The sequence below is a fragment of the Babylonia areolata genome, chromosome 31, assembly GCF_041734735.1.
Source record: "Babylonia areolata isolate BAREFJ2019XMU chromosome 31, ASM4173473v1, whole genome shotgun sequence".
In the NCBI taxonomy this organism is placed as follows: domain Eukaryota; kingdom Metazoa; phylum Mollusca; class Gastropoda; order Neogastropoda; family Buccinidae; genus Babylonia; species Babylonia areolata.
In genome coordinates, this window is record NC_134906.1 from 17967585 (window position 1) to 17986779 (window position 19195).

Below are 19195 nucleotides of genomic sequence, written 5' to 3' on the forward strand. Positions count from 1 at the left end.
TGTTTGTTATGTTTTACTGAGACATGGCTGTGCGACGAAATAAATGATGACAGTGTTGCGATCAATGGATTTGATGTCCGTTCAGGACAGACAGGGATTGTGACGTTACTGGCAAAAAACAAGGCGGTGACGTGTGCCTGAACGTGAGGGAACAGTGGTGCAGTCGGTCAGGTGTGACGGTGAGAAAACAGTTGTGCACGCCTGATGTCGAACTGTTGTCAGTGTCCTTACGACCCCGCTACCTGACCCGCGAGTTTGGCCAGCTATTCGTCACCGTGTGTAACATCCCGCCCTCCGCTTGTGCTGCACGTGCAGCCTCTGACATTACGGATACTGTCCGCTCTTTGCAACTTCTCTCTCCTGACGCTCCACGTTTTGTATTGTAATTTTAGTACACATTTACCCTCTTTTACACATAATGTATCATGTGCAACACGAAACAACAACATTCTTGATCTCTGCAATGCAAATATACCCCGTGCATACAGATCAATTGTTCTTCCACCTAACGGTACTTTAGACCACAATACATTTCATCTCCTTCCATAGTACAGACCAAAAATTCAGACAGAACCAGTAATTAAAAAGAGTGTGAAAGTGTGGATGCCTGAGAGTGTGGATGAACTGAAAGGTTGTTATGAATGCACAGACTGGAATGTATTGCTTGAATCATGTGACGGTGTGGACGAAGCTAAAGATGTCATATCATGTTACATATCTTTTTGTGAGGACATGGTCATTCCCCGTAAAGGTATCAGGATTTTCCCCAACAAAAGCCCTGGGTATGAAAAGATTTCAAGGAAACACTCAATGAAAAGAAAAGAGCTTTTCAGAGTGGCGATGGAAGTTAACGCAAGTCTGTACAAAAGAAACTAACTAAAGAAATAAACGAACCAAAGAAACGATATAAAGAACGGTAATATGGCAGATGCATGGAAAGGGCTGAAACTGCTTTCGGGACAAAACACAACACCAGTCTCTGCACCATGTATGTCAGTAGAGGAACAGAAAGTTTTCTCAGAAAAAATAAATGACTTCTACCGTCACTTTGAGCGAAGCGATCTTAACGATGAACTAGAAAAAAATCATTGACCCTCTGAAAGAACATGTTTTAAATGATGAAAGTGTTTTATCCGTTGATCCATGCACTGTTGAATCTGCTTTCCGGAGGTTGCCCATAAAAAAGGCAGTAGGCCCTGATGGGATCAGTGGACGGCTCCTGAAGACATGTTCCTCACAGTTGTGTGGTGTGTGTTCAGTGGCCTGTTCATGTGGTCTGTAAGGTATTGTCGTGTGCCTACTTTGTGGAAACATTCGATGATCAGCCCAGTTCCAAAGAACAAAATCCCTATTTCTTTAAATGACTACTGCCCCATAGCCCTGACCCCAGTTGTCATGAAATGTTTAGATCGCATTGTCTTGATACACATTCTAGCATGCACAACACAATTCCATGATCAATACCAGTTTGCATACAGATCCAACCAGAGCACTGCTGATGCCACACTTACACTGTTGCACCATGCATATACTCATCTGGAGAAACCAAATTATTTTGTTCACATTTTAGTTATTGACTTTTCATCGGCATTTAACACCATTCAGCCACATCTCATGACACGTAAGCTTCTTTCATTCAACATCAGTACAAACCTTATTTTATGGGTGAACAGTTTCCTTGTTCAGAGAACTCAGTCAGTCCGTTTTGGACAAGCTCTGTCTTCTGTGAAGACCTTCCACTGGTGCCCCTCAAGGTATAGTTCTTTCCCCTGTTCTCTTTACATTACTGCACTGGCTCAGACACAACTTCAGTTAAGTAATCTGATGACTCAGCCCTAGAAAATCTTTCGAAATCTGATGCTTTTTATTTCAAGCAAGTTCAAAAATATCCCTCCTGGTGTAAAGATAACTATTTAGATCTTAACGTTCAGAAAACCAAAGAAATTATAATTGATTTCAGAAAAAGCACCTCTCCAGTTCCTGACCTGTTCAACAATGATACAAAGGTTGAAAGATATAAATACCTAGGAACTGTTATTGATCATAAACTATTATTGATCATAAGCTGAATTTTACTTCTAATAAAACTTATATTCACAAAAAATGCCAGTCTCACACCTATTGTCTGCAGAACCTCAGAAACACCAGATTTAATTCAAAAGTACTTCAAGGATTTTATAGATGTTTTATTGAATCTGTTTTAACTTTCTCTTTTATATACTGGTATGGTGGTCTATCTGTGACGAATAAGAATATACTTAACATGACTGTGAATGTGTGCAGTAAGGTCATGGGAGTGAGACAGGACAGCTTAAGCAAATTTTAGAATGTCAGAGTATGACAAAGCCAAATGCATTTCAAGCGACAGCAGCCATACGCTGACAAATTGTTACCAACTCTTACCTTCAGGTAAACGGTTCTGTGTCCCAAAATTTAAAACAAACAGAACCAAATGCAGCTTTATACCAACCTCAATTCAGCTATTAACCAGCAAGAACTGATAATCAGACCTGTGATGAAAAAAAAAAAGTATTGTTGAATTGTATTGTTATTATAATCTTTTTATGTTTTATATCTACTTTTAGTATGCTACTTCATGCCTGTTTTATTCATAACCTTTGATTGATTTTGTGTTGCACATGTATGGCTGTGATGATGTATGTATGATTTGCTCTAAGTTACCTTTTAAAGGTTTCTGTTGTGTTGTTATCTACTGTCATTATTTATTGTACGCATGGGTTGCCATCTTAACATTTTACGTCTTTTATGTAAACATGTTGAATGACTTTGATTTCCGTGTATTGTTTATGTGTTTTACACCACAAGTGTATTTCTCTTGTTGAGATAATAAACTATTCTGTAATCTGTAATAGTGTTCTGCATCAAACGCATGCACTCTTTCAGATATTCATTGGCAAAGTTCAAATTTATTCAAATTAAAATAGTTTCTGCACCCAAAATGGAGTAATCAAAATACATGACAAATACATATAATGCTCTATATGAATAATAAGATGTATAATATCTTTTGTACATAACTGGTATATACAATATATTGTATGTGCTTTGATATACCGTAAATTAAAAAAAGAATGGCAGTGAAGTGGGTTGAGACACAGCTAAAAAAATTGATCACTTCGATGGAACAATGACTTTCATGCCTTTAATATTTACTGGTTTGCCTGTAATTCAGCGTAACAGTCTCTCCTGTTTCTAGTTTCAGTTTCAGTTTCACTTTCTCAAGGAGGCGTCACTGCGTTCGGACAAATCCATACACGCTACACCACATCTGTTGAGCAGATGCCTGACCAGCAGCATAACCCAACGCGCTTAGTCAGGCCTTGAGTGCATGCTTACATATTTGTGTACCTATGAAAGTGGATTTCATTTTACGTAATTTCGCCAGAGGACAACACTCTCGTTGCCATGGGTTCTTTTTCAGTGCGCCAAGTGCGTGCTGCACACGGGACCTCGGTTTATCGTCTCATCCGAAAGACTAGACGCTCAGTTTGATTTTCCAGTCAAACTTAGGAGAAAGGGCGAGAGCGGGATTCGAACCCACACCCTCACGGACTCTCTGTATTGGCAGCTGAGCGTCTTAACCATTCTGCCTCCTTCCTCCTTTCTAGACAAGCCATGTTTTGTACGGGAATACAATCTGCAATTGTCACAAATCTGTTTCATCATATTCACTGTTTTTTGAGGATGGTTCGAAGTTTCACCACGGTTCACCTCAGCCTTCCCGCAGGTAGGAATGTATGTTGTGTGTCGTGGCCAATACTCCAGCGTGTCTTATACGTGGACTGGCCGAGTTCTGAATGGAAATACATTCCAAAATCAACACATTGAAATGTTTCGTTAGTGTGTCTTTTTCTTCTCTGTATTGTTGGCTCAACTGCATTTCATTGTGTACGATTTACTAGGTAGGCCTCCTTCGGTCATGGCTGACCATGGATAGAGTATATCCAACCTAATGTCTAATTGGGCTGTCTGCTTGGACCAAGCAGCGTCGCCTGTGACTGTAGAGACCGATGCGAGACAGACAGTCTCTATTGCAGCGATCACATGTGTAAGCTGATGCTGGTCTGTCGGCTGCCGTCCCTTTTCTGCGAGCTCGCTTTTCTGCTGCAGCAGCTGACAGTTTGTCCTCACCAATCCGTAGATGATTCTTGAGAGTGCTTCTCCATCTGTTGCGGTCATCTGCAAGGCCCTCCCAGGACACGTTTGCAAACGTCCTTGTATCTCAGCTGTGGGCGGCCGATGCTTCTCTGCCCCGTGGCGAGCTATCCATAAAGGATGTCTTTTGGGATGCGACCATCTTCCATGCAGCGAACGTGGCCCAGCCAGCGCAGCCAACGCTGTCTCAGCATGGTATACATGGTCGGGAGGCCAGCGCGAGTCAGGACTTCAGTGTTTGTCACCTTGTCTTGCCGATCCTCTTGTCGATCTCGGCGTCAAGGGAGCGGTTGTCGGTGATGGTGGACCCAAGGTAAGTGAAATGATGGATGGCTTCAAGCTCGTAGTCATCAATGGTGATAACTGGTGGAGATGGCGTGTCTTGGCCGAGGACATTTGTCTTCTTGAGACTGATGGTCAGACCGAAATCTTTGCAGGCCTGGGAGAAGCGGTCCATTAGTGACTGCAAGTCCCGCTGGGTGTGGGTCACAACTGCGGCATCGTCAGCAAAGAGCATGTCTCTGATGAGGGCTTTGCGGACTTTTGTCATTGCTCTGAGGCGGGCTAGATTGAAAAGCTTGCCATCTGATCTGGTCCGCAGGTAGATCCCTTCTCGCATTGTGCTGAACGCATGTCTCAGGAGAAGAGCAAAGAAGATTCCAAATAGGGTGGGGGCAAGGACACAGCCTTGTTTGACACCGCTGCGTACGTCGAAGAACTTGGAGAGGTTACCATTAAACTGCACCATCCTTTCCATGTTGGAGTGGAAGGACTCAATCAAGCTGTGCAGTTTTGGGGGCAGCCAATCTTTCGAAGAGCCCTGAAAAGGCCGTCTCTGCTGACTAGGTCAAAGGCCTTGGTGAGGTCATTGAATGCGACGTACAGGGGCATCCTCTGCTCTCTGCACTTCTCCTGCATTTGGCGAAGGGAGAAAATCATGTCTACCGTGGATCTCTCTGCTCGAAAACCGCACTGTGGTTCCGGGTAAACGCGTTCTGCCAGTTTCTGCAGGCGAATTAGGACCCGAGCGTAGACTTTGCCTACAATGCTGAGAAGTGAGATGCCTCTGTAGTTGTTGCAGTCGCTCCTTTCACCCTTGTTTTTGTAGAGGGTGATAATCTTGGCATCCCTCATGTCCTGTGGTACAGCTCCCTCATTCCAGCACTGACAGAGGACTGTGTGCAGAGGATGCAGAAGAGTAGTCTTGCAGTGTTTAATGAGGTCTGGGGGAATTCTGTCACTGCCAGGTGCCTTGCCTGATGTCAGGCTGTTAATAGCCTTGCTGAGTTCGTCCTCAGTTGACTCTGCATCAAGTTCTTCCATGACCAGCATGCACGTGATGGCATCGAGGGCTGAGCTGGACACCATGTTTTCTGTGGAGTAGAGGTCGGAGTAGTGTTCTGCCCATCTCTCCATCTGCTGGCTAGGATCTTTGATTATTTCCCCAGTGGAGGATTTGTGGGGGGCAGTCTTGCTCTGTGTTGGTCCCAGTGCCTTCTTGATATCATCATACATCCCTCGGATGTTGCCTCTTTCAGCAGCATTCTGTATCTCTTCACTGAGCTCTGTCCAGTACTCATTTGCACATCGCCTGGCGTTAAACTGAACCTTACTCCTGGAGGCCCTGAGGATTTGCAGGTTCTTCTCACTGGGTGACCGTTTGTACTCAGTGAGTGCGGCGCGCTTGGCCTCAAGACTGGGAGTCATCTCTGATGATCTGGCCTCAAACCAGTCGTGGGACTTCGCGGTTTTCTTCCCAAAGGTGGCCATAGCAATGTGGTGCATGGTGTCTCGTAGCGTTTCCCATCTTTCTGTGGCAGAGTCTCTGGGCTGCAATGTATCGAATTCTCTCTCAAAGGCCTCTGCGAACTGTTCTACAAGGTCTGGCTGAGACATCTTGCTGACGTCAATGTGAGAGTTCCCTTGTTTCTTTGAGTAGTGGAACTTCTTTGGTTGCAGTCTGATCTTGCAGCATACCAGAGTGGTCCGTGTCGCAGTCTGCGCTGTGGTAAGAGCGAGTGTGGAGAAGGGTTGTTGTTTTTTTTTTATGGCAGTTCGTCTTACTAGGATCAGATCCAGTTGGTGCCAATGTTTTGAGCGCGGGTGCCTCCAGGAGACTTTGTGTTGGGGCTTCGTCTTGAAAAAGGAGTTGGCGATGCATAGTTCATAGCAGGTACAAAACTCAAATAGTCGCTGTCCATTCTCATTCATTTTCCCCACTCCAAAGGAACCGAGACAGGAGGGCCACGAATCGTTGTCTGCACCCACTCTGGCATTGAAGTCGCCCAGGAGAACAAGTTGTTCTGTCCTGGGAATGTTCCTTATGATTGATGCGAAATTTTCGTAGAACTCATCCTTGGCATCTGGAGAGGCGGTCAGTGTTGGAGGATATACGCTGACGAGAGTGCCATATCCTTCGGAGGTGTTGAGGCGGAGAGTCAACAGTCGTTCTGAACCGCCGCTGCCTGGTTCGATCATGTTCAGCAGGCTGTTCCTGACTGCAAAGCCTACTTCGTACTCTCTTGGGGCATCAGAGCTCTTTCCTTGCCAGAAGAAGGTGTAGTCCCTCTCCTTTAGTGTTCCTGAGTCAGCCAGCCGTATTTCCTGCAGAGTGGCAATGTCCACATTTAGTCTCTTCAGCTCGCTGTTTATGACGGCTGTCTTTCTGGCATCGCTGATGTCTTGCAGATCTTGGGAGAGCCCAGGCATCATTGTCCGGACGTTCCAACAGGCCAGTTTCATTGTTGATCCGTTTCTTGAAGTTTTCATTTTGCCTGGTGCGGAAATTAACGACCTGCTTGTCGGATATTTTCCTAACCTTCATACACCCATAGAAGAAGGCAGGTCGTGGCGGGACAGCACCCAACTGGCTGGGGGCTGCCCAGCTTGGGCGGGCGGTAGCTGTCCAGTGGGACGCGAGGGTCCCTCCCACCGTCAGAAGCAAGCCCTGGCGTCGGCTCTATGCCAGTTGAACGCTAACTTATAACCGGTAACTGTTGCTTCACGTGTTGTTCCGACGCTACTGCTAGTAGCAAAGCTGGAGTGTCCTCTCCAGGTTTTAGGTGCAAGGTGTTTGTGGATGGATAGATTGTGGATGGAAGCCTGGGCAATGTAATATGGAAGACAGGCTGTTGCCCATGCAGCTTGTCCCCCCTCTCCACCTCGCTGACAGATCCAAAGGAACAGCAAGGCTGTTACGTTTTGGTGCCAACGCGGCCTCAGGAGAAGACGGAAAGTGACCAAGTTTGCCATACAACCGCCTTAGGGGCCCCACACCGCATTTTCTGTCAGGGTTTGCTCCCTTAGCTAGGTGGCCGCAGGTAGCTTTGATGGGTCATTTAATTCCACCAGGAGCAGGGTGTCTAGCACCCTCCTCACCATCCTCCTGAGAGGACTGGTGGGGGTACTGGTTTAGTCGCCAGCAATTCGACCCTGTGACAGGTAGTACTGGCATCCAGGTTACCAGTAGCAGATATATCTATCTGACCTGACATACACGATTTACTACAGCCTTCATAATTACACGTATGCGTACGATTTACTACAGCCTTCATAATTACACATATGCGTGCTATGATCAGTAGATTCTGGCTGGTGTTTACCCTCTGATGACGTTTCAAATCACCTTTCTCGTTTGTGCTGTTTTCCACAGTCTTCAAGGCTTCGCGTACTCTTCATTTTGTGAACGGTAGATTTGGGCTCATGATCAGTTCTCTGAAGACGTACAAATTTGTCATATGTTCGTATTTTTCCCGTAGCCTTAAGCTGTACAGTCATAGTAGAATTATTATTATTATTATCATTGTTATACCAACTATGCTTTATCTGGTGACGCAATAGATCATTTGTTTGGGCTGTGTTCAACAGCCTTCGAATTTACATGTGCACTTTGTGGATCTGGGCACATGTTCTTCTAACTGTTGGTCCACACTTTTCCATTTGTACTGTTTTCAACTGCCTTCGAAATTACGTGTCTCCATACACGATTTACAAATATTATATACATCCTGTAGGCGCTTATCACTCGTTTTCTGTGTCATTCAGCCACGCACATGAGCACACACACACACACACACACACACACACACACACACACACACACACACACACACACATGTATATTACGGTGGATTTTGGATAACTCTCTAGTTGCTGTGAGTTCTTGCATGCTACACACGAGAGTCTTTCTATGTCTAACCTGAAGGGTAGAGCTCAAGCCATTACTAATCAAACGCATATTGACAGTTTTGTTTGAAAGAATATGTAGGATCGCCTGAGGCAGCCCACCAGGATGTTCAGGCAGATACGTAGAACTCTCCATCTGGAAGCAATAGGGTCAGGTCCTCTGCGCAAACTGACAGGTGATGGAAGCGTGCCCCTCTTCCCCCTCCTATGCTTCATGTTAACGAGCCAGTGGCGTGTTGCCTGTGCAAGGTATGGCTGACAATCACAGTCGCGAAATCCCAGAGGGCTATGGCGATTGCCTCTGTGATGAAGCGGTGTAAGTGTCAACGCAGGCACCAGCTCGAGAGCGGCAGAAATGGAAGCTAGCTGGTTTCTCCACCTGGATGAGGCATGTGGCTAATTGTGGGAAACACTGCTGATCCTTGAATTGTATCAGGATGTGGAAGTGCAAACCAGGTGTAGGCCAGTCTCCCTCTTTAGTGGAGTTCCTATCGAAAAGGGTGTCTCTATGTGGAGCGGTTTGCACTAAAGGTACTTGTTTTGGACTTAAACCTTTAAAAGGCCGCTTTAGTGAAGTTCCTATCGAAAAGGGTGTCTCTATGTGGAGCGGTTTGCACTGAAGGTACTTGTTGTAGACTTAAACCTTTACTAGGCCCTTTAGTGGAGTTCCTATCGAAAAGGGTGTCTCTATGTGGAGTGGTTTGCACTGAAGGTACTTGTTGTGGACTTAAACCTTTACTAGTCTCGGTGCCTGTGTGATGCCCATGAAGATTGGGCTGGAGTCAGGAGGGATATCCAAGTAAGGCAGAATTCAGGTGTGTTCTTTTTGGCCGTTGACAGGCACCCAGCAGCATGGGGTATTCCGGAAACGGATGTTTTGGGCCGTACGGATGAAGGTTGCCGCCGAGCAGATCGTGCTGAAGGGCAGGGAGGTCAGACGCAAGTGACTTCTGCAACCTTGGAGGTGGCGACAAGGGCTGGGAGGGCAATCATGTGCCTTGGGACTTGGTGCGGTCTTCTGTAGCGACTGGAGTGTCAGTTAACTGTGGCTCCATGGTGGGATAGCCAGTATGTGCAGGAAACCAGAGGAAGAGTCCCGTCAGAGAGACAGTGCTTCTAGGCAGGGGGTCTGTCTGTGTGCAGTCGACAGGACTGTGAGAGCCAGATGGGGTGGATGGCCACTGATGGGTCGTAGTTGGATGGAGGGGGATGGGGTGAAAGCTGACCCTGGGAATGAGAGGCTACTGTGAGTGTGGGGAAGGGAAACCCCTGAGACTGGAGGCAAGCTGTGACAGGAACGGCCAGCAGCCTTGAATCTGAGAAGTCCTGGGGCTGTCCTGCCACATGACGAATGGCCAGTACCACTGATGGACATGTTGTTCACCCATATACATACATACGAGGGTCATTCAATAAATAAGGTGAATTTTTCGGTATAAGGACTTCTAATACAGATAGAAGCTTACTTTTTTTTCTTTTTTTTGTTTTTGTTTTACTTCTTTTTCACATGGATTTAATTTGTTTTGCAGATTAAAAAAAACTTTGAGAGTTTTGGCGATTAACAAAGATGGCCGACCAAGAAGCATGCTCCAGGATTGAACAGCGGTCAGTTATCAAGTTTTTGGTTGCTGAAGGGTGCAAACCAGTTGAAATTCATAGGATAATGTCAACTGTGTATGGTGCCACATGTTTCAGCCGAAAAAATGTCTACAAGTGGGCTAAATTGTTTAAAGAAGGACGGAGCAGTGTTGAGGATGAAGACAGGCCTGTAAGGCCTACAGAAGTGAGGTCTCCTGAGGTGATCGAATCAGTCAATGACCTCATTCAGTCTGACAGAAGGGTGACAGTGGATGACATTGCAAGGACTTTGAGCTTATCTGTTGGGACAACACACAAAATTGTCCATGATGACCTTGGCTACTCGAAGGTCAGCTGCCGGTGGGTGCCAAAGATGCTTACTCCAGAGCATCAACATTGCAAGGACTTTGAGCTTATCTGTTGGGACAGCTCACAAAATTGTCCATGATGACCTTGGCTACTCGAAGGTCAGCTGCCGGTGGGTGCCAAAGATGCAAGGCCTCACACAGCAGCCCGAACGGTGCAGACCATCAACGAGCTGGACTGGGAACTGCTCCCTCATCCCCCTTACAGCTCAGACCTTGCCCCTTCAGACTTTCACCTGTTTGGTCCCTTGAAAGCGTTCACGAGAGGCACGAAGTTTGAAAGTGACGATGAAGTCAAAAGTGTTGTGAGCGACTGGCTGAGACATCAGTCCAAAGATTTTTACGCTGAGGGATTACGGAAGCTTGTGCACAGATGGGAAAAGTGTGTGACAGTGCTGGGAGACTACGCTGAAAAATTTAAAAAAAGTAAGCTTCTATCTGTATTAGAAGTCCTTATACCGAAAAATTCACCTTATTTATTGAATGACCCTCGTACATATATATATATATATATATATATATATATATATATATATATATATATATATATATATGCAGCTGGCTGCAAATAACTATTGCTCAACTCACAGTGTAAGCCGAAAGCTGAACTATAGCAGACGATTTTTCACAGCTTACCTGCTGGCCTTCAATGACTCGTGCATAATGCGTGACGCCATTCCAAATTTGAATGCAAAGCCCCTTTTGCTCCAAACATTTATTAAATTAAGTCTCTGTATCATTCACTGCCATTTATATACACATATATATACACACACACACTCACACTTAAATCAGTTAGAAGCATAGTTGATGTTAGTTTGATCGTTCCACACACACTAAGCTTACGTCATTTTGTTCTTTCCGTCACATATAATGCTACAGTTTACAATTCATTATGTGACTGCTGTTGGAAACTAAAACCACACTATCATAGTGTTTGGAGGAGAAGAGATCAGGCATTTAGAAATTACAAGGCCGATTTTCATTTTCGACACTTAACAACATTCACTGCCCAACTTGGGCTCAGTTGAAAACTGTGTTTCCGACACATCGTATTTAATTAAGTATCTCTTTTGTCGGATCAGTAAACTACAAGTATTATATACAGGCAGAATTGTCTCAATTCCATCTTTAAATCTATACCATTTGTGTTTGCCTACGTTAAAATGGTTTAACGCAATTTGTAATTTTCATCGAGAAACTTGTTTTCAGGTGAATTAAATTAAGATTGTAAATTTATCTTACATTAACCAATGCTTCATTTTATACTCATTAGAAAGGTTGTGTTGAGCTCTTTGTTTTGCAACCAATCCAACGTAAATCCGTTCAGGATCATTCTGAAATATATCACTAAACACCCGACAAAAAACAGATTATTCAAATATTGAGCCCAACGGACCCGATTTGCTTCACAGCACACGCGGGTGTCTTTGTAGTTCGTGTAACTCGCATAAATAGGCGAAGCAGTTGATCACTGGTCACTTTTCCACCTGAGCTTGCTTGTGGTGATAGCTGGCTAGCTGACCACTGACTGTGTGTGTCACACATCTCGCCACATTGCTGCATTCTCTTCTTCTCTTCTTTATCTCCTTCTTTTCCTACTTCACTATTGTGAATAAAACAACAGAAAAAGAAAACATTTGTGACTGACCTCGACATTTCTTTGGCCTATGCGTGGATCTTTTCTATCCTTTTACCTTCAAACTCTTTAATTTAGATAATCTAAATTCTTTTGTACCATCCCCTTTTATATACCACTCAATTTGCGACACGTTGCTACAAAAGTGGCGTCGTCGACAGGATATTGATCCCAACAGATAAATCCAAAATTATGTAAATATCCTATTATCCAAATTTAAATTCAAATTAAATCAAATAACCCCCTACCATTCAGTCTTACTTCATCACACACACACACACACACACACACACACACACACACACACACACACACACACAAACACACAAACACACACATACATACACACACATTGTGTATATGTATATGTGTGTGTGTGTGTGTGTGTGTGTGTGTGTGTGTAGATAGACAGACAGATAGATAGATAGATTCAGTCATCATTGTTTTGTGTTTTTAATGAATAGCTGTTTCACAGAGGATTACTGGTTTGAGGGCTGAGATATGGGCATGAGGAGGGGAGGTGTAGATTGACTCCACAAATGAGTGCACGCCTGCAGGTGTGTGTGGCGGGGGTGGGGCTTGGGAGGGGGAGGGGACACCAGGAATCTTGAGTGTGCATGGCCTGAAAAGCAGAGCAAGGTTGAGGTGTTGCTGCTGGTTGAGGCTGTCAGTGACTGACTGAGGCTACTGGCCTCAAGCCAGTGGGAGGCCCAGTGATGACGAGACAGATCCACCACAGGTTGGGGGAATGCACTTGCACTGGGAGCAGAGTGCTGGCCGGTCCAAGGGAAATAATTGCTCTACCAACCGCCATGGATTGCTAAAGCAGAATTGTTTCGCTTTGTGCTGGTTTTCCAGCGTGGCATGAGTCCCTTTGTGGGCTGCCTTTCTCCCTGTGCACCCCTACCCGAACTGATTCGGGATGGGGTATGTCGCATGGAGGCTCTGAGCGCATTAGGTAGGCCTGCTACCATGGGCGATGGTAAGGCTGTGTTGTGCTGTCGTGCAAGGGAGGTGATCGCTCTGTTAACCGCTGTGGGTTGCGGGCACGGAGTTGCGTACCTTGGTGACGTGGTCACGGTCAGGTGCGTTTTGTGTGCTGCACGTGTCCCTAGGGTCACCAGTTCCCTGTGTGGAGAGTGCAGACGGCAAGAGTGGGACTCTCATATTAAAAGTAGCGATAGATTTGAAATATATCAAACGTTTTGTTGGACTGTTCATGACATTAAATTGTATCTGCGAATGGATTTAGATAGACACTTGAAATTTGTCATGACGAAGTTCAGATTTGGTATCTCTGAAATAGCTCAGCATCGATTACGTTATAGTAAGCATACTGAAAAAGATTTAGTTTGTCCATTATGTAAAACCGGAAAAGAAGATGAGTTGCATTTTGTTTTGTATTGTCCAGCATTGACTGATGTGACAGCAAGATAAATTCCATCAAAATTCTGTAGGTATCTAAGTCAACTACGGTAAAGTTTACTTATGGCTTCTTGTAATGAAAGGATTGTGAGGAATTTTTCAATATATTTATACAAAGCATTCCAGTTGCGATCGGTAATGACTTCATGATTACTGAACTCATTAGGATTAAGATTATCATTATTAGTCAAATGCAGATACTATGTTGTTGAACAGCGTTTACCCCGTTCATGAGGGGCAGTGGCCTTATATGAACAAACCATCCATCCATCCCTCTCTCTCTCTCTCCCCAGGTAAGCAAAATGCGTCAAAGAGCAACCCATTCACACACACACACACACACACACACACACACACACACACACACACACACACACACACACACACACACACACACAGCACAGCAAAGCATAACACTGACAAAGATTCCATAACAGTAAACTGAAACTATCCAACAATGCATGCTTTGTAGCCGTGGAATCGTGGACAGCAGACATCATTAGGCCTACACATAATTTCACTGTCTGTCAGCTGATTTAGTGCACCAGATGATGCAGCGTGTTACTGAATAATGAACACGCGCATATGACACAAAGACTTTGTAGTTCGATTGAAAATAAATCAATAAAACTTACCTCCACCCCGAACTTGACTCTCGACAGGGAGTCAAAGTGGCCTTTGAGCCTGCCCCCACCCACTGCCATTGCTCCCAAAACTGTCTTTGGAATCGGAAATAAAATCGTTATCAGTGTCGCTGCCATTGTCGAAATTATCCTCGACCAGTTTGGTGAATTCTTCTTGGGGGGAGGGTGGGGTGGGGGGTCGGGTGACATCCTCTAAAGCCATTCACAGTGATTGCATAGTGTTGTAAACACTTTTGACTCGAAGGTTGGGGCACGTCATTTTTCCGGTTTTTTCCTCAGATCGAAGCATAGCCAGCACTTCAGGAAGGACATGAAAGCATGTTAAGGTTCTGTAATCACGTCCCAGACAATTCAAACTTGCGTGGATTCTTGAACGGAAGGAAGAGCGAGGGAAGTAACTCTGTTGTACTGTTTGCGAACTGGTGCCTGAAGAGTTCTGTCGGCGTGTCGCCAGTTGGTGCCTGAATCGTCCAAAGGGTTTCTTCGTAACTGTATGGAATCTCTGAATGCATTCGTAAGTTATTCCACGAAACCACCGCTGAATTCCACATGTGCAGGTAAACTTCATATAAATCATTACAAATTCTGTCAGTGAATGTTTTAATGCGGTTTGAAGGAAAATGGCACCACGATTAAATTCACGGGGAAATTCAGGCTTCCATGGCAGCGAGCATTGAAGAACAACTTTGGCTGAAAGCATATGCACCTCCGTGTTCAGAACTTTGTGGTCCCGTTACAAGGGCATCTATAAAGAAGCACTGACCCTCAGTATTGAACTGAGCAGTGACTGTTGATCATAGAGAGACACGTTGCTCTTTGTTGACATCTTCTTCACCCAGCAGTATCTGTGAACAGAGATCAAACTGATTATTGAATGAAGTCCTTTCATAATCACTGTTTCAGCAGCAGTTGTTTATTGGTAATCGTACACATTCCTGCAAAGAGCAATACCTAAAATATTTCGGGGATCACCTATATCACGATCAACTGACGGAATCGGAACAGCAAGGCTGTCCCCAAGTGCAGCAGCTTCCAAGTCCAGCCTGCTGCTCTGCAGCATCCTTTCTGTCTGGGGTGTTTCTCAAAGCCAGGCGTCAGCGTGACTCTTTGGTTTCTACTGTGCTGTCTGCAACACATTCCTGTCACATATCAGGACTTGTAACAGCTGGCAAAACTTCTTCTGGGTTTAGGGATCAGAAAGTATTTGTCAGTATCTTGGAAATCACTTCTGTTGTTTGAGAGGAATAGCTAAGACCAACACGAGCCTTACTCCTGAGCGTTAATAGCGAAAGAGCCCCAGACAGCATCAAGCCCATCTAGAAGCTGGGTCCCACTTGGATTTTCCCAAGTTCGTTGACAACAGATGTTGCAATCCTTTTAGGTGGGGCAACCCACCCACATTTGACCCGTACCCCGCTTGACAAGAGACGGGTGGCCACTTCAGCAACACACTGGTCCATGTCCTGGATGGAAAGGCCTAAGTGTCGCGTGTAGCCATCTGCTGGCCCAGTGGTTTTCAGGTGGGCAGGACAAGTGCTTAATTTTCATAACACGAGCTTTATTTCAACGTTATATTCAACATGCCACTTCAGGTTGAATGGACCAATTCAATCACAAAATGATAAGTAAAATCATGTTCTGATTTTCTTACATGTTACAAAATTATGTCCCTCTCACTCAGTTTAAAGAAAATAAGATCCATCTTTGTAGTCATTTCCTGAACCCCAACAATCGTATATGACTTTACTAGCATAAACCAAGTTAACTGAATTGGAGGCTTTTCTGGAAACGAATTGATATACACCAATTTAACAGAAACGATGGCTTTTCTAAAAGTCAATGAAAATGAATAAGCGTTTTAAGACTTCTATGTCTGCATAATGCATTATGTCATAACATTGCTCTTTGATTGTGTTCAGTGTACCTACCAGGTACCAATCCCGATTGATCTTCATTCCTCAATATTGGCAGTCCTGATTTTTATTTTATTGGCTATGTGGAATAATGAAATTTGTTGTGGGCTTCCGGGTCTTCAAAAATATTTTCACGCTTGTCTCTCCTTGGATGACACAATATAATACCTTCTTTCTAAGTTATGACATTTTTTTCTTCACAGAATCCAAAGAGCAGATTTTCAAGTATCCAAATTGTAAAACTAACTGACTAACTAAATAGATAATTAAATCGGTAATTAAACAGAACATGAGTAAACAAATAATAAGGAAATAACTTTTTTTTTTTTCATACAATTTCTTCGTTTCTTTCGAAACCTCTTCCATTTCAGTTTATGTGATCCCTTGCCAGTTATCATGTTTATGTTTGCTAACGAATGCATCATTTCCATTGTGAACAAAAATATGTGTTTACTACATTTTCTACCTGCAATACACATCTTGCTTTTCACATAGAAAAAAAAATCATCCATCTTTGTATTCCTCAGCTGATATATATATATATATATATATATATATATATATATATATATATCATAGATTAGATAGATAGATATATAGATAGATAGAATGTTTTGAAGAGTATAGCGTGACCGACAACATCTATGAAGTCTAAGCACAATAAATTCAAGGACCGGAAACGGGACAGTGAAACTGGAAACAAGCTGCGTGAAGCGTGCCTCGCGCCACGTCCTTCCTCCTGGGACAGTCGGTGCTTCAGCTCTGACCTGGAACAGGAAATAGGAAAAGGGCAAATCAAAAGGAAGGGGGGAGAGAGAGAGAGAGAGAGAGAGAGAGAGAGAGACTCCTCGCGTTTCTGTACGTCGATTTCTTCAATTCATCAGTTTCCTCAGAGGTTTTCCACATCATCACCTCCATCATTCTATCCACATCAATACATCGCGAAAAGAAGAAATAAAAGGTAATTAAGGCTGAATGACATCGCGCCTGTAAAAAAAAAAAAAAAAAAAAAAAAAAAAAAAAAAATCCCTATTCCTAGCCCCTCCAGTCCATTTACCAAAATGTTGAGAAAGGATAGACCAGACTTGCTATTTCTTTCCACCAGTTCCGTTCATCGGATTCGCGACATAAACTAACACGACGTGGGTCTTACACAGAATCTGTGAGGACTGAGTGACATTCTCCGTTGATTGACTGGTCTTTAGTCAGAATGTCGACATGATCATGCACCAGTTCTAAAAGAAAACATGGACATAAGGTGGATATACAAACATCCAATAACATTTCAAAATACCATGTTTGTAGTTTATCAGCCAAGTCTCATATAGGGGAAGTCCACCATATATTACTTTTCTCCATTTACTAATTTAGGGGGTAGGTGTGTGTGTGTGTGGAGGGAGGGGGAGGGGGGGAATCTTGAGGATCAACCATTCAATCTTTTCTATGCCAGTTTGATTTATCATTGTAGTTAAATATCAGTCCAAGATTTTTTAAAGTCATACGTTGTCTTCAGTTCACATATAGTTTGTTTGAAATGTGGGGAATTCCTTACCTCTCCCCATGAACACAGGCATTGTTTGAATGCGACATAACACGCGGATTCTAGCATGTTTCGCAATTATACATGAGATTCATCTAAAACAATAGTATCATCAGCATGGATGAATAAAACATTAAACAACTGATCAATCTTAAAACCATTCCTATGCGCTTGTTCACATTAAATCACCGTACAGCATCCACAGTGATCAGATTGAAACATTTCATGTCATCCAAGGAAACAGAAACTAGTTTTGGAAACATCAATACATTTTACTAACGAAGTGTGTGTGTGTGTGTGTGTGTGTGTGTGTGTGTGTGTGTGTGTGTGTGTGTGTGTGTCACACACGCGCACACACTTACACGCAAGCACGCATATATGCGCACTAAAGCTCACTGAAACTCAGACACATACACACACAGACACAGACACACACACGCGCTCGCGCGCACACACACGCACACACTATCCCTTTTTTTCATTTATCTCTAAGCTACTTTCGTATTTCCTGCTTCCAGTCAGAGCTGAAGAAACATGTGTCCCGAAGGCCACTCTTCACGCAACTTCTTTCTGGTTTCATCGAAGCAAGCTCTTCCGGTCCACAATTTTAGCGGAGTCCGTCTCCCACAATTCCTCCTTGCTCCTCTGCTCAAGCTCGGCTTCCGCTTCCGCTTCTGGAACGAGGATCGTGATCTGACTTCATCGAACGTTCTCGTTCACACACACACACACACACACACACACACACACACACACACACACACACACACACACACACACACATACACACACACAAGTTTCAAGTTTTAACTATCCTTTCACTCCTATTGGAGTATGGAGGATTACTACAAAATAAACTTTTCATGCCCAGAACAAACATTTCCAAATACAGAACAATGTCACATAAAAGTTGAGAAAACACAAATGTCTTTTAACTTCAAAAGTATAAGTAGGCAACATTTGCAAATCTAATCATCTTACTTACAGCTAAAATGACTTTTTTGCCTCCTTTGAGCATATTACAAAAATTAAAAAACCGATTTTGGAGACAAATAATTTTTAGGAACATATCTGTTTCGTAACTGATCATAACTGGGACATTCCATTATAAAATGAAACTCATCACCAATCACAGACATGTTACAAACCTTACAAAGTCGTAACTCTCGTGGTATGCCTTTGTGTCTCCCTGTTTGTATTTCCAGCTTATGATTACTACTTCGAAATCTGAAGAAGCTGATAACGTAATTATGAGGCATTTGACTTATATATTTTTTCTCTACCAAATCCACTTTTGAAATTTCGATAAAACAAACATTTACTACTCGCCTCTGGAGCATGTCTCCATTGATTTTGAAAACTATCTCTCAAAGCATTGTTGACATTCTTGCAGAAATGTTCCCTCTCCAAGAAGAATTGAGCGTCCCAAACACAGTCATACCCTGCTTCTATTAAAATTTGTCTGATACAACTCATCCATTTTGAAGTATAAATACCATTTCGATATAAGTCAAGTAATATCAAATATATTTTCACAGAATATTTTTCTGCGCTTGATATCACTAAGCTGGTCCAAAATCGAACTAATATCATTTTCACTAACACACTAATTGGATAAATACCAGTTTCTCCATAAACAATTTGGGTCATAGCATTTCTGTTCAGTTTGAACAAGCGTTTCAAAAATTTCAATTCTAATTTTTCAAGTATATCTACATTTTCATAACCCC